Here is a 15058-nt window from a genome sequence, read left to right as displayed (position 1 = left end):
CTGTATTTACTTGCATCAGAATCTCCATTTGGACATATAATAATCATCTTAAGTGTACAAAATCGAGCCCTAATATTCTGCTTCACTCCTTGTCTATTTTCTTTGTTTCTTAAAATGGTATTATGTTTAAATAGCTGCATCCTTGAGATGGCCAAATCTTTGGCATTATTTTTGACGTTTTATGTTCTCATTTGCCATGCTTGATCAGTGCCCAGATCCATTGGCTTACTAAAGATTTCAAAATGCCAGCATTTAATTATTATTTTCTTATTAGTTAGGATAGTTACCTATTCAAAATTTACTCTAAATTTCAGTATACCAATTACTTGTATCTTTGTATGGGAAAAGCAGAATAAATGGTTTACTTTTTCCTCCTTATGGATTTTCAGAATAATTAAATACTTTCTCAGACTCCTACAAAGGGCACGGAAGAGGGTGTGTGTGTGTGTGTGTGTGTGTGTGTGTGTGTGTGTGTGTGACGCTTGTGAAATCATGGATTTAAATGAGCTTATGTTATTTTTTGTTATTTAAAGTGTCCCGTTTTGGGACAGTGGAACCTTCTTTAGACTTGTACTTGGATCCTTCTGAACCAACTTCAATAGTCGGATAAGTTTCTTGCTTTCTGTTGTGACAAGATGTTCTATGTTCAGCTTTACATTTCTGGTCCCAGAATTCTATTTTCCTCAGGCTCTTTTATGTGGAGCTTTGATGTCTTTTAATGGGAAACAATATCTGACAGACCATAGTCCTGGTGATAACAGTACTGGGTTATTATTGTTTCTGTAGAAGGGCTTAGAAATATTTTATTGTTACTGATTTTTTAAAAAAGATAATATGCACTATTAATTCACTGTGATCGTTATGATTCAGGTTTATTACCACATGTTTTTAATTTAACTTTATTGGTCTTGATCCTTGTATCTTCCTACAGCCACATTGAAAATACTGCTTCCTAACAGTACCAGCTTAATTACCTATTTGATTTATTATCTCACAATATGCACAGTCTCAGGATAACAACAGAATGTTAATGCCAGTGATCTAATTACTGAAAATACTTTAAATCTTTCTCTTTCAGTTCTAGGCACGCAAGACTAAAAGTCAGTTTCGATAGTTTTTAACTATGGTTGTACCATAATTAGACACACAGGTTCATTTCATTTCACTTGTGATTTTTAGGAATTACTTTAAAATTTTTCTTTTTGATTGTTTTTATAAAAATATTTTAGATATCTAGGCTCTCTGTCTTTATGTAGCTCACTTTTCTCTTCTGTGTTGTCTCTTGCACCTTTGTTTTCCCCTCCTATTTCCATCTCTTCAACTCAGAGAAACTGCTTGACATTGCTAGGTTTTTTCTTCCTATACCTTGGCCTGGCAATTCTGTCTGAGAACTAATTTGGACAATCTTAGACGCATATGTTTCTTGTCTTTCAGGAATCACTGTCCTTCGTTGCTTCATGTTCATTGTCTTTAAAACTGTTGTTTATATAGCTTGCCTAGTATTAACATTGTTTTAGACGGGGCGTGGTGGTATATACTTCATCTTTATTGGAAATGTAATTTCTTACTTACTAATACAGAAGACAGAGATCTTTTATTTGTTAAATTTTAAATACTTAACCTGTCCTTAAATATCACATTAATATGAATTCCAAATGATTCATATTACTGATTTTATGTTTATTGGATTTAATATTAACATATGATTTGCATGGATATTATTCTACATAAATTCTTGTATGACAGAAAGGCAGTCAGGTAGGTATATTTATAGAGTTCTGTAATCTCAGGCAAAAGCCTAATGGTAGATTTTGATAGGATCATATGGCCAAATCTAGACTTTGGTATATGTCTAGTTGCCATGGTACCTACTTGTTCTACCCCTAATATAGTAGTTCCTCCTGCCCTTTTCTGCAGGGGATATGTACCAAGACCTCCAGTAGATTGCTGAAGCTACAGATAGTACTGAATTCTGTACACTATATTTTCCTACTCATGCATGCCTATGATAAAATTTAATTTATAAATATAACACAGTAATAGATTAACAACAATCAATTTCTGCAGATTTTAGCAGCCATGCAATTTTACCACTCCCCTGCTTAGGTTGAGAATTTTTACCTTTTATTTATTTTCTTCCTCCTTTGGATGCTTATTTACAGAAATTTATATTCCCTACAGAGACTGAGAGGGTTGTTATTTCTCCTAGCACCTCAACTAAACAAATCTCACTTCTGTGACTTGGATGACTTTTGGGCTTGTATTAGCATTTTTTTAAATAAAGTTTTTTATTAGAATATATTCACTATACGGGGTGGGGGGATTCGAAGTGACAATTCTAATCAAACTTTTATATTGTACATTATTTACATTTCCCCCATCATCTCTCCCCATCAGCCCCCTTCCCACCCACCCCAAGCAATTGCAGTAGGTTTTTTAGTTCTGTTCCATATAGGTATATGAGGCCCATTAACCATATACTGTCACCTTAATCTCTTTCCTTTATCCTCCCCCCTCCCAAAAGTACACCCCCCCACCACACATACTGTGCCTATTTTACAGTCCTGGTTTTCATTATTAATATTTAAGTTCAAAGGGATATCTGAATGGATGCCCACTGTGGGTGTGCTTTACTTTGTGCTGTTTAATCCCTTTTTTTGCTCTCCCTTACCCCTTTACCATCCCCTCTTTTTCAGTAGCTTTCAGTACACTTTATATCCTCTACTTATGTGATATTACTGATGTTCTATCATTTTATTTTCCTTTCCCTCTTTCCTTGAGTTCCATAGAGTAGTTCCACTGTTAGAAACATGTTCTACTTCTGAGTTTGTATATGATCATGCTTGTTTTTGTGTATATGTTTATCTTTGGATCTGTCTTCCACATATGAGAGAAAACATGCAGCTTTTTTGTTTCTGATCCTGGCTAACTTCACTCAACATGATATCCTCCAGTTGTATCCATTTACCTTCAAATCACATGTCATTATTCCTTGTGGCTGAGTAATACTCCATTGTGTATATATACCACAGTTTCTTGATCCATTCATTAGTTGTAGGGCATCTGGGTTGCTTCCAGAGCTTGGCTGTTGTGATATAGCTGCAATGAACATCTGTGTACAGGTGTTTCTGCTGTATCCTGTCTTACGTTCTTTTTGGATAGATGCCCAGGAGCAGTATCACTGGATCATATGACAGTTCTGAAGTCTCTAGTTTTTTGAGGAATCACCATACTGCTTTCCATGGCGGTTGTAATAATTTGCATTCCCACCAGCAGTGTATAAGGGTTTCTGTTTCACCACATCCTCATAAACATTTGTTGTTGTTACTACCCTTGATTATGACCATTCTAACTGGGGTGAGATGAAATCTGTTGTTTTGATTTGCATCTCTTTTATAACCAGGGAAGTTGAACACTGTAATTGATTAACAGCAATCACTTTTTGCAGATTTTAGCAACCATGCAATTTTACGCCCTCCCTTAGGTTGAGATTTTTTACCATTTTATTAAAAGGAGCACTTTATGACTTCTCTTTGGCATACCTTTACTGATAGTATCACTACTCTTCTGCCGTGGGTCCATTTATCAATTAAAATAGGGTTACTTGAACACAAGCACTATAATACTGATACCCAGAGAATCAGTCTGATAACTGAGATGGCTCCGCAGTGACTAGTGGGTAGGCATTGCATATAGTGTGGATATTGGGAACAGTGGGGTTCCTATCCTGGGCAAGAATGAGAAGGATTGTATAATGTTTCATGCTACTTAGGTGCATGCGATTTAAAACTTATAAGTTGATTATTTCTGTAATTTTCCATTTAATGTTTTCAGATGGTGGTTGACCATGGATAATAAAATCATGGAAAGCAAAATTGCAGAAAATGGGGGACTATTTTGATAGTAATAGTTTTACATATACAGATGCCTTTCAACTTCTGATGGGGTTATAGCATAATAAACCTATTAGAAGTAAAAAACACTGTAAGTCAAAAATGCATTTAACACCCTGGTAAACCCATGGTAATGTAGAAAAATCTAAATTGAACCATTTTTTGTCTGAATTTGTAAAATTAAGCTCTCTTTATTATCTTTATAAGTTGGTGAGGTAATTTTTACCTTTTATTCCCAAATGAGAATATGGAAGATAAGTCATTTGTCTAGGTATTTGGACTGTTATTTTGGTGGTGTTTTGAATTACAGTACTGTACCTTTTGTGGGGGGCTGATAGTGAACTGACAGAATCATTATTAATTTTTTTTTTTTAGAGATTTTTGGATTAGAATCAGTAATCTTGAGGAGTAGTCATTGAGAGACTGAAACTAAAGAAAACTGTTTTACACGTTTATTTGTAAATTGGTTGCTTGAATCATCTGTCATCTGTTCACTGATCAGTAGATTGAATCAGTATTATAAGTGATGGTTAAGTCTCTGGCTACTGCATAAAAGGCTATGGTGTAGTTTTAATGGTGTTGACAGTAACTGTGAGGCCTGCTGGACTCTGAGCTCTCCTGAGAATAGAATCCTAACGAAGTCATTTTGGTGGATTTTATTATGTGAAAACTAGGGATTGGATGTTGGTAGCCCCAGGAATTGGATTAAGGACTGAACTGGTATGATAGCAATAGTTTAAAGAGTTATAGTAGTAGGAGGTAGGGAAAAAGTATAAAGTTATGCTTGTGTTAAAGTATAAAAACTGTCTAAATCAGTTTTGAGGTTTTCATTAACAGAATTTAAATATTTGAATTTAGGGACTGAAGAATTTTTTTGGGGTTTTCAACAATTTACCTTTTTTTCTCTGTTACTTTTGTGAAAACATATTCCAATTTGCCTGTACTTGTTTGTGTTTTATCATCCATCTTTGTTGGTAAGATCAAAGTTTTTACAATAAGGACTGACTTAGCACTAGTCCCTATACCAATTATAACATTCTTGAGAGGTAGATCTCAGTCAAGATTTGATATTGTTGTTGTTTGTTGATTTAAATCTTAGATCACTGATGTTTAGCTAGTATAATGTATTACCTCAAATTATCTTTACTCATTTTAAAAAATGAGAGTCTGCAAGTCAAGGTAATAATTTAACTCTATAGTTTTAAAAAACAGCTGCAGCATTGTAAAATTTAAATAGTTGACGTTATTGTCTTTACCAAACTCTGTTTTTATTTAAAACATTTTTTTAAATTAAATTTTATTTTTTTATTGTTGTGTTGGATGGGGATACAGTGTAAGATTTACAAAGGTTCTTACAATGTATCAAATATATCATACTTGAATTCACCCCCTCTAACTCCTCTCCTTCATTCCTCCTTCCCCCAATTCCTGGAACAGTTTCAACAGGTATCATTTTTGCATTTACATAATGTATATACATTATTTGTGCCATATTCATCCTCTTACCCCTTTCCTCACCATCTCCCCCCACCCCCACTGGTGCCAACACCCTCTCCCACCCCCACAGAACCTGTTCCACCCTCCTTCTGTACTCCAATTTTGTAGAAGAAAAAACATGCAAGATAAAAAGAGAAACATGATATTTTTACTAGTCTGAAATAAAGATAGCTACACAGGGAATTTCCTTGTGTTGTTTCCATGCACATATGTATTACAGCCCCAAATGGTTCATCTCCTCTAGTCCTCTTTGCTCCTCCCTAGTCCACTTTCCATGGTGGCCCCTGTCAGTTTAAGATTTCTGTTTTCATTCCTGTATAGTGAGCACATCAACCACATTCAAGTTTTTGGTGTCCTTCCTGTGCCCTATCCCTCCCATGTTCAGCCTCCCCTTATTGTGACCCCTGTTCCATAATATTGCTGCATTTGTTTTAGGTCTATAATCTGCACATGAGGTAGAACATGTGGCTTATATTATTTATTTACTTAAGATGATTTTCTCCAGTTCCAACTATTTACCTGTGAATGACAAAATTTCATTCTTCTTTGTGGATGAGTAAAATTCCATTGTGTATAAATACCACATTTTCTTAATCCATTTGTCAGTAGCGGAGCATCTTGGCCGTTTCCATAGCTTAGCAATTGTGAATAGTGCTACATTAAACATAGGTGTGCAGGTGCCTTTGTAGTCACCTGACTTATATTCTTTCAGGTATATCCCTAGGAGTGGTATTGCTAGATCATATGACAGATCTATTTCTAGTTTTTTAAGGAGTCTCCATATTGTTTTCCATAGTGGTGTACTAGCTTACATACCCATCAATAGTGGGTATAGGTTCCTTTTTCAACACATCCTAGCCAACATTTGTTGTTGGTGTTCTTGATGGTGGCTACTCTAACAGGAGTGAAATGGAATCTTAGTGTGGTTTTGATTAGCATTTCCTTTATGGCCAGGGATGGTAAGCATTTTTTCATGTGTTTTTTAGCCCTTTGGACTTCTTCCTTTTAAAAAGTTCAGTTCAGTTGTTCACTTCTTTATTGGGTCGTTAATTTTTTTGAAAGTTTTGTTTTTGAGCTCCCTGTATATTCTGGTTATCAGTCCCTTGTCTGATGTATAGCTAGCAAAGATTTTCTCCCACTCTGTGGGTGGCCTCTTCAATTTAGAGACCATTTCTTTTGTTGTGGAGAAGCTTTTTAATTTCATGTAGTTTCTCTTAGTTGTTGAGCAGCTTGAGTTATACTGAAGAAGTCCTTGCCTGTGCCTGTTGTTTCCAGTGTATTTCCAGTTCTTTCCTGTACTAGCTTCAAGGTTTTAGATCTGACAGTAAGGTCCTTAATCTACTTTGAGTTGATACTTGTGCAGGGTGACAAACATGCATCTAGTTTCAGTTTTCTGCAGGCAGATAACCAGTTTTCCCAGCAACATTTGTTGAAGAGGCTTTTCTCTATTGTATGGTTTTGGCACCTTTGTCAAAAATTAGGTGGACACAGCTTCATGGATTCATATCCGGGTCCTTTATTCTGTTCCACTTGTCTTCATATCTGTTTTTGTGCCTGTACCATGTTGTTTTTGTTGTTATGGTTCTGTAGTACAGTTTGAAGTCAGGTATTGTGATACCTCCAGCATTGCCAAGCACTGTTTTTTTTTTTTATACTTCATATAAGATAAATCACTTAATCCTTATAAATATTTGGCAGCTGCTATCATTTTTGATGAAACTAAATCACAGAGGTTATTAAGGTCATAACAACAAGTAGATTTAGGGTATCTTTATAGTCTGAAGACCAGGTCTGTGCTCTCAACACCATGCTGTTTAACAGTTTTAGGATGGAGAAACATTGACGATTCATGCTTTATTGGCATGTTATCTCATTAAGAGTTTGGGAATCAATGTGTTTTTACAAAACATCCAGGTTAGCACAGTAGTGAAGAACTTAAATATCAAAATTAATTACAAGCCCTGTTCGCCTTCCCTCCTTCGCCCTCCACTATCTTCTGCCTCTCAGAATCTTCCTGCCATCACGTGCGGGTCTCGCTGCTCCAGCCTCCGGGGCGCGTCCCATCCTTTCAGCCCGACACCGGCACAGAAAAAAAAAACCTTAGATACCTTGCCCCGTACATACCTTAGGGCAAGCAAAAAAAAAAAATTAAAATAAATTTTTAACCATGAGGGAAATAGTGCACATCCAGGCCGGTCAGTGTAGCAACCAGATCGGTGCCAAGTTCTGGGAAGTGACCAGCGATGAACACAGCATTGACCCTACAGGTACCTACCACGGAGACAGCGACCTACAGCTGGACCGCATTTCTGTGTACTACAATGAAGCCACAGGTGGTGAATATGTTCCTCGTGCCATCTTGGTGGATCTAGAATCTGGAACCATGGACTCTGTTTGCTCAGGTCCTTTTGGTCAGATTTTCAGACCAGACAACTTTGTTTTTGGTCAGTCTGGGGCAGGCAACAACTGGGCAAAGGGCCACTATACAGAAGGGGCTGAGCTGGTTGACTCAGTCCTGGATGTTGTGCGTAAAGAGGCAGAGAGCTGTGACTGCCTGCAAGGCTTCCAGCTGACCCACTCATTGGGTGGGGGCACAGGCTCCGGAATGGGCACCCTCCTCATTAGCAAGATCCATGAAGAGTATCCTGACCGAATCATGAACACCTTCAGTGTAGTGCCGTCACCCAGTGTCTGTCACCGTGGTTGAGCCCTATAATGCCACCCTCTCTGTCCATCAGTTGGTAGAGAACACTGATGAGACCTACTGCATTGACAATGAGGCCCTTTATGACATCTGCTTCCGCACCCTCAAGCTGACCACACCAACCTACGGGGATCTAAACCATCTCGTCTCAGCCACTATGAGCGGTGTCACCACCTGCCTCCGCTTCCCTGGCCAGCTCAATGCTGACCTCCGCAAGCTGGCAGTCAACATGGTGCCCTTCCCACGCCTCCACTTTTTCATGCCTGGCTTCGCCCCTCTCACCAGCCGTGGAAGCCAGCAGTATCGGGCTCTCACTGTGCCTGAACTCACCCAGCAGGTCTTCGATGCCAAGAACATGATGGCTGCCTGTGACCCCCGCCACGGCCGGTACCTCACTGTGGCTGCTGTCTTCCGTGGGCGGATGTCTATGAAGGAGGTGGATGAGCAGATGCTCAATGTGCAGAACAAGAACAGCAGCTACTTCATGGAGTGGATCCCCAACAACGTCAAGACAGCTTTCTGCGACATCTCACCTTGTGGTCTCAAGATGGCAGTCACCTTCATTGGCAACAGCACAGCCATCCAGGAGCTCTTCAAGCGCATCTCAGAGCAGTTCTCTGTCATGTTCCGCCGGAAGGCCTTCCTCCTCTGGTACACAGGTGAAGGCATGGACAAGATGGAGTTCACCGAGGCCGAGAGCAACATGAATGACCTCGTCTCTGAGTATCAGCAGTACCAGAATGCCACCACAGAAGAGGAAGAAGATTTCGGTGAGGAGGCTGAAGAGGAGCCTAAGGCAGAGTCCCCCGAATATCTCAGGCTCCTCAGTTCCCTCAGCCTTCTTCATCTGCCCCTTTCCTTCAGAATATGTTTCTGCTGCCTGTCTTTTTTTTTTTCTTTTTGGGGGCATGTAGAACAGTGCCTGTCACATAGTAGGCACTCAATAAATATTTGTTTGTTGAATGTCTCCTCTCTCTTTCTACTCTGGCAAATCTAGATTTATGCCATTCTGAGTTACTCTCTTTTTTGTTCTGGTACCCACTTCTCAATATCTGTCCAGTTAATATTTTTCTGTTTTCAAAATCTCCAAGAAGCTGGGTCTCATCTAGATCCCATTTAGAACCAGCCAGGTGCTGAAAACTAGACAGTGGTCACCATCCTAAGCCCAAGAAGTAGACAAAGGGAAGAGATAGAAGGCAAAGGTCTCTAAGGAAACAAGGGGGTGGGATTTTCCATTCTAGGACAGTTGGGGGAGGGAAATCAAGACTTTTAAAACTATTGTTTCCAGGTATTTTCCCCACTCAGCTTCAGGAGAGGTTAACAGTATTATCTCCATTTGCAGTCTCCTTCTCAACTGTCCTGAGCTCTCACCTGCCTTTGGTGGTTTGCCCACTTTATCAAGTGGGATCCCTCCCTGGTCTTTACGTCGTCAAACATTTCCTCCTTTCCCTTAATCCGAGAAGTGGAGGGAGGCCTGCCTTGGTCCCTAAACCTCTAAAACACCCTCATCCCACTTTCATTTGAGGAAAAAGGGATAACATCCCTGATGTGGAAAGGTGTGTTGCATTAAATAAATTGCGTTGGATTGGGATGGGTTCATCCTTGGGTCACTCCCCAGAGAAGAGGCAACAAGACACTCCCATCTTTTTTGTGACATCTTTTTACTATTGCCTTTTTTTCTCCTATCATTGGTTTTTGTCCTGTTCTACACTTCAGATGTCTATTTTGTGTTGAACTTGCTTTTTTGCATATTGAAAAGATGACATTGCCCCAAGAGCCAAAAATAAATGGGAATTGAAAAAAAAAATAAAATTAATTACAATTTGCTTCCAGTATTGAGACTCCTTACAAATAGCTAAATTATGTATAATAAATTTGTAACCCTTTTTTAGTTAGTGGGAATAACAACTTCTTATTGTGTATTTTTTCCTCTGAAACATTATACGAAACTATTTTAGCATTATTTTCAAGACAGGATGACCTGCAGTTGTTTATTAAGAATCCATCTGCTTTAAGTGACTCACAATCAGACTTTAGATATGTTATTTTGATGACAGGCATCCTTTGTGAGAGTTTCTACTTACATTGTCAGTAAGGAGGTTATGGTTTTTCTCCCCATGTCTGTGTTACCTGTTTTGTTTCAGAATATCTGAAATGGAATTCTAACACTATTGGGCAATCTTAACCTTTATAAATATCTGGTAGTCCCCAAAACGTGTTAAACTTATAAATATAGTATGGGTGAAATCTACTTATGCCTCCTTCATATTGTATTAATTTGTTCATTCATATTTGCAAAATATTTTTCTGTGCTCACTGTGTATGCATTTTAAATTTAATCTTCTTCATAACTATACGTGGTAGGCAATTTTATTCGCCTCCTTGTACAGAGGAGAAATAAGAGGATAAAGAGAAATTAAGTAGTTTGTAAATGTTTGACAATATGAATAGTGGAGTCAGATTTTGAATATGTATGTTTGTCAGACTCCGAGACCCAGGACTTACCTATGGGAATAAGTCAGATTTCGTGGGTATTGAGCTCTTAAAATTATGTGTTTATTTTTTTATTTTTTATTTTTTTTTAAATTTTTATTTTATTCATATGTGCATACATTGTTTGGGTCATTTGTCCCCCCTTCCCCCTGTCCCCTCCTTTCCCCCCCCCCCCCGCCTTATCCCTCGCTACCAGGCAGAAATTATTCTGCCCTTACCTCTAATTTTGTTGAAGAGAGAGTGTAGGCAATAGTAGGAAGGACCAAGGGGTTTTGCTAGTTGAAATAAGAATAGCTATACAGGGAGTTGACATGCATTGATTTCCTGTACATGTGTGTTACCTTCTAAGTTAATTCTTCTCTAACTAACCTTTTCTTTAGTTCCTGGTCCCCTTCTTCTGTTGGCCTCACTTGTTTTTAAGGTATCTGCTTTAGTTTCTCTGCACTGAGGGCAACAAATACTATCTAGTTTTTTGGGTGTCTTACCTATCCTCATACCTCCCTGTGTGCTCTCGCTTTATCATGAGATCAAAAAAGGGGTAACATAGGTTTGTGTTAGGGAAAATTAGTATATAAGTTGCACAGTCCAAGAACTGAAACTGGAAAGTTATTAAGCCCTGGGCAGTTTCTAGTGTCATTTTTTTTCTCTCTGTACTTACTGACTTTGTCTGTTGCTCTTACCAGGTGGCTGTCTTGGCTGGCCATAAAATGGTACTTTCTTTTTTAATTTGCATATAATACTAATACAGGGGGGCATAAATTATGACATTTGCATATGTACTTACAATGAATCTTAATTAGATTCACCCCCTCTGTCATTCGTCTTCATTTTCTTACCCCCATAGAACCATTTGAACAAGTTTCATTGTTTTGTTTTCATATAACATATAACAAATTCATATACAAATAATATACATTCATATTCACCCTGTTTCACTCTCTTTGTTAACCCTCCAACTGATACCCACCCCCTGGACAGGATCTATTTTTACCTTCCTGTCCTTAATATTTTAAGTGTATATTGATTATTCAAGGGGGTTTTGCCTTGGTATTTCAAGTAAGTATATATTGTGCTTTTTTTTTTTTCTTTTAAAGGAGAAAGAATTTATTTTGGCTACAGTTTCTGAGGTTACATTACATAGTCACCTGGCTCCATCATTTTGGGGGCTGTTGTGAGACAGAACATCATGGCAGATCAGAGCAGCACAGCTCATGGCAGCCGGGAAGTGGCAGGGGACAAGGTATATCTTTCCAGGGTATCCTCTAACCTCCTACCTTCCATCACCAGTAATGCTATCATATGAATCCATCAAGAGATGTATTTGTTGATTAGGTCAAAATCCTCACAGTCCAATCACTTTCTAAAAACCCATCAGTTAGCAACCAAGCCTCTAACACATGAGAATTCAGGGGACACTTCAGATTCAAACCATAACGGTAAGTAAAATAGTAGGTAGGCTGCAAAATAGTCTTATGGCTAAGAACCCATTAAAATATTTTAAATATATATGCCTAGAATATAGTTAAGAAGATAGCTCTTGTTCGAAGAAGAGTAAGGAACCTCTGTGAACTGAATGAGAGATCAAAACTTGAACTCGAGCCTAAAGTTTTAGTGGGTTCAGGAGCTTCCTTCTCTGCAGAGCCCATCCTCTTTTTTTTTTATTATTCATATGTGCATACAAGGCTTGGGTCATTTCTCCCCCCTGCCTCCACCCCCGCCCTTACCACCCACTCTGCCCCCTTCCTCTCCCTCCTGCCCCCCTCAATTCCCAGCAGAAACTATTTTGCCCTTATTTCTAATTTTGTTGTAGAGAGAGTATAAGCAATAATAGGAAGGAACAAGCGTTTTTGCTGGTTGAGATAAGGATAGCTATACAGGGAGTTGACTCACATTAATATCCTGTGTGTGTGTGTTACCTTCTAGGTTAATTCTTTTTGATCTCACCTTTTCTCTAGTACCTGTTCCCCTTTTCCTATTGGCCTCAGTTGCTTTAAGGTATCTGCTTTAGTTTCTCTGCATTAAGGGCAACAAATGCTAGCTAGTTTTTTAGGTGTCTTACCTATCCTCACCCCTCCCTTGTGTGCTCTCGCTTTTATCATGTGCTCAAAGTCCAATCCCATTGTTGTGTTTGCCCTTGACCTAATGTCCACATATGAGGGAGAACATATGATTTTTGGTCTTTTGGGCCAGGCTAACCTCACTCAGAATGATGTTCTCCAATTCCATCCATTTACCAGCAAATGATAACATTTCGTTCTTCTTCATGGCTGCATAAAATTCCACTGTGTATAGATACCACATTTTCTTAATCTATTTGTCGGTGGTGGGGCATCTTGGCTGTTTCCATAACTTGGCTATTGTGAATAGTGCCGCAATAAACATGGGTGTGCAGGTGCCTCTGGAGTAACCTGTGTCACAGTCTTTTGGGTATATCCCCAAGAGTGGTATTGCTGGATCAAATGGTAGATCAATGTGTAGCTTTTTACGTAGCCTCCAAATTTTTTTCCAGAGTGGTTGTACTAGTCTACATCCCCACCAACAGTGTAAGAGGGTTCCTTTTTCCCCGCATCCTCGCCAACACCTGTTGTTGGTGGTGTTGCTAATAATGGCTGTTCTAACAGGGGTGAGTGGAATCTTAGTGTGGTTTTGATTTGCATTTCCTTTATTGCTAGAGATGATGAGCATTTTTTCATGTGTTTTTTGGCCATTTGAATTGCTTCTTTTGAGAAAGTTCTCTTTAGTTCACGTGCCCATTTCTTTATTGGTTCATTAGTTTTGGGAGAATTTAGTTTTTTAAGTTCCCTGTATATTCTGGTTATCAGTCCTTTGTCTGATGTGTAGCTGGCAAATATTTTCTCCCAGTCTATGGGTGTTCTCTTCAGTTTAGAGACCATTTCTTTTGATGAACAGAAGCTTTTTAGTTTTATGAGGTCCCATTTATCTATGCTATCTCTTAGTTGCTGTGCTGCTGGGGTTTCGTTGAGAAAGTTCTTACCTACACCTACTAACTCCAGAGTATTTCCTACTCTTTCCTGTATCAACTTTAGAGTTTGTGGTCTGATATTAAGATCCTTGATCCATTTTGAGTTAATCTTGGTATAGGGTGATATACATGGATCTAGTTTCAGTTTATTGCAGACTGTGCTAACCAGTTTTCCCAGCAGTTTTTGTTGAAGAGGCTGATATTTCTCCATTGTATATTTTTAGCTCCTTTGTCAGTTAGTTATAGTTGTGTGGCTTCATGTCTGGGTCCTCTATTCTGTTCCACTGGTCTCCATGTCTGTTTTTGTGCCAGTACCATGCTGTTTTTATTGTTAATGCTTTGTAATATAGTTTGAAGTCAGGTATTGTGATACCTCCTGCATTGTTCTTTTGACTGAGTATTGCCTTGGCTATTCGTGGCCTCTTGTGTTTCCATATAAATTTCACGGTAGATTTTTCAATCTCTTTAATGAATGTCACTGGAATTTTGATGGGAATTGCATTAAACATGTAGATTACTTTTGGGAGTATTGACATTTTTACTATGTTGATTCTACCAATCCATGAGCATGGGAGATCTCTCCACTTTCTGTAGTCTTCCTCAGTCTCTCTCTTTAGAAGTGTGTAGTTTTCCTTGTAGAGGTCTTTCACGTCTTTTGTTAGGTTTACACCTAGGTATTTGATTTTTTTTGAGGCTATTGTAAATGGAATTGTTTTCATACATTCTTTTTCCGTTTGCTCATTGTTAGTGTATAGAAATGCTAATGATTTTTCTATGTTGATTTTATATCCTGCTACCTTGCTATAGCTATTGATGATGTCTAGAAGCTTCTGAGTAGAGTTTTTTGGGTCTTTAATGTATAGCATCATGTCGTCTGCAAATAGGGATATTTTGACAGTTTCTTTACCTATTTGTATTCCTTTTATTCCTTCTTCTTGCCTAATTGCTCTGGCTAGGAATTCCAGTACTATGTTGAATAGGAGTGGAGATAGTGGGCATCCTTGTCTGGTTCCTGACTTTAGAGGGAATGGTTTCAGTTTTTCTCTGTTAAGTATAATGCTGGCTGTAGGTTTGTCATATATAGCTTTTATAATGTTGAGGTACTTTCCTTGTATTCCTAGTTTTCTTAGAACTTTTATCATGAAATGGTGTTGGATCTTATCAAAGGCTTTTTCTACATCTATTGAGATGATCAAGTGTTTTTTGTCTTTGCTTCTGTTAATATGGTTTATTACATTTATTGATTTTCGTATGTTGAACCACCCCTGCATCCCTCGGATGAAGCCTACTTGGTCATGGTGAATAATCTTTTTGATGTGTTGTTGAATTCGGTTTGCCATTATTTTGTTGAGGATTTTTGCTTCAATGTTCATTAAGGAGATTGGCGTATAGTTCTCCTTTTTGGAGGTGTCTTTGCCTGGTTTTGGGATAAGTGTAATACTGGCTTCATAAAATGTGTTCGGCCGTTTTCCTTCCCTTTCTATTTCA

At 38.4% G+C, this 15058-nt stretch overlaps 1 protein-coding gene and 1 pseudogene across 2 annotated transcripts in view; both read left to right on the top strand.

The window, feature by feature from the left end:
* Stim2 (stromal interaction molecule 2) overlaps positions 1-15058 on the top strand; it is a 157219-nt gene that overhangs the window by 83176 nt on the left and 58985 nt on the right. The gene's annotated exons all lie outside the window — the stretch shown is intronic.
* LOC141411001 (tubulin beta chain pseudogene) lies at positions 7224-10589 on the top strand (annotated as a pseudogene).

Source organism: Castor canadensis, chromosome 9, assembly GCF_047511655.1.
Source record: "Castor canadensis chromosome 9, mCasCan1.hap1v2, whole genome shotgun sequence".
Classification (NCBI taxonomy): Eukaryota; Metazoa; Chordata; class Mammalia; order Rodentia; family Castoridae; genus Castor; species Castor canadensis.
Note: the sequence above shows the minus strand (reverse complement) of the source record. Positions and strands in the feature narration are given on the sequence as shown.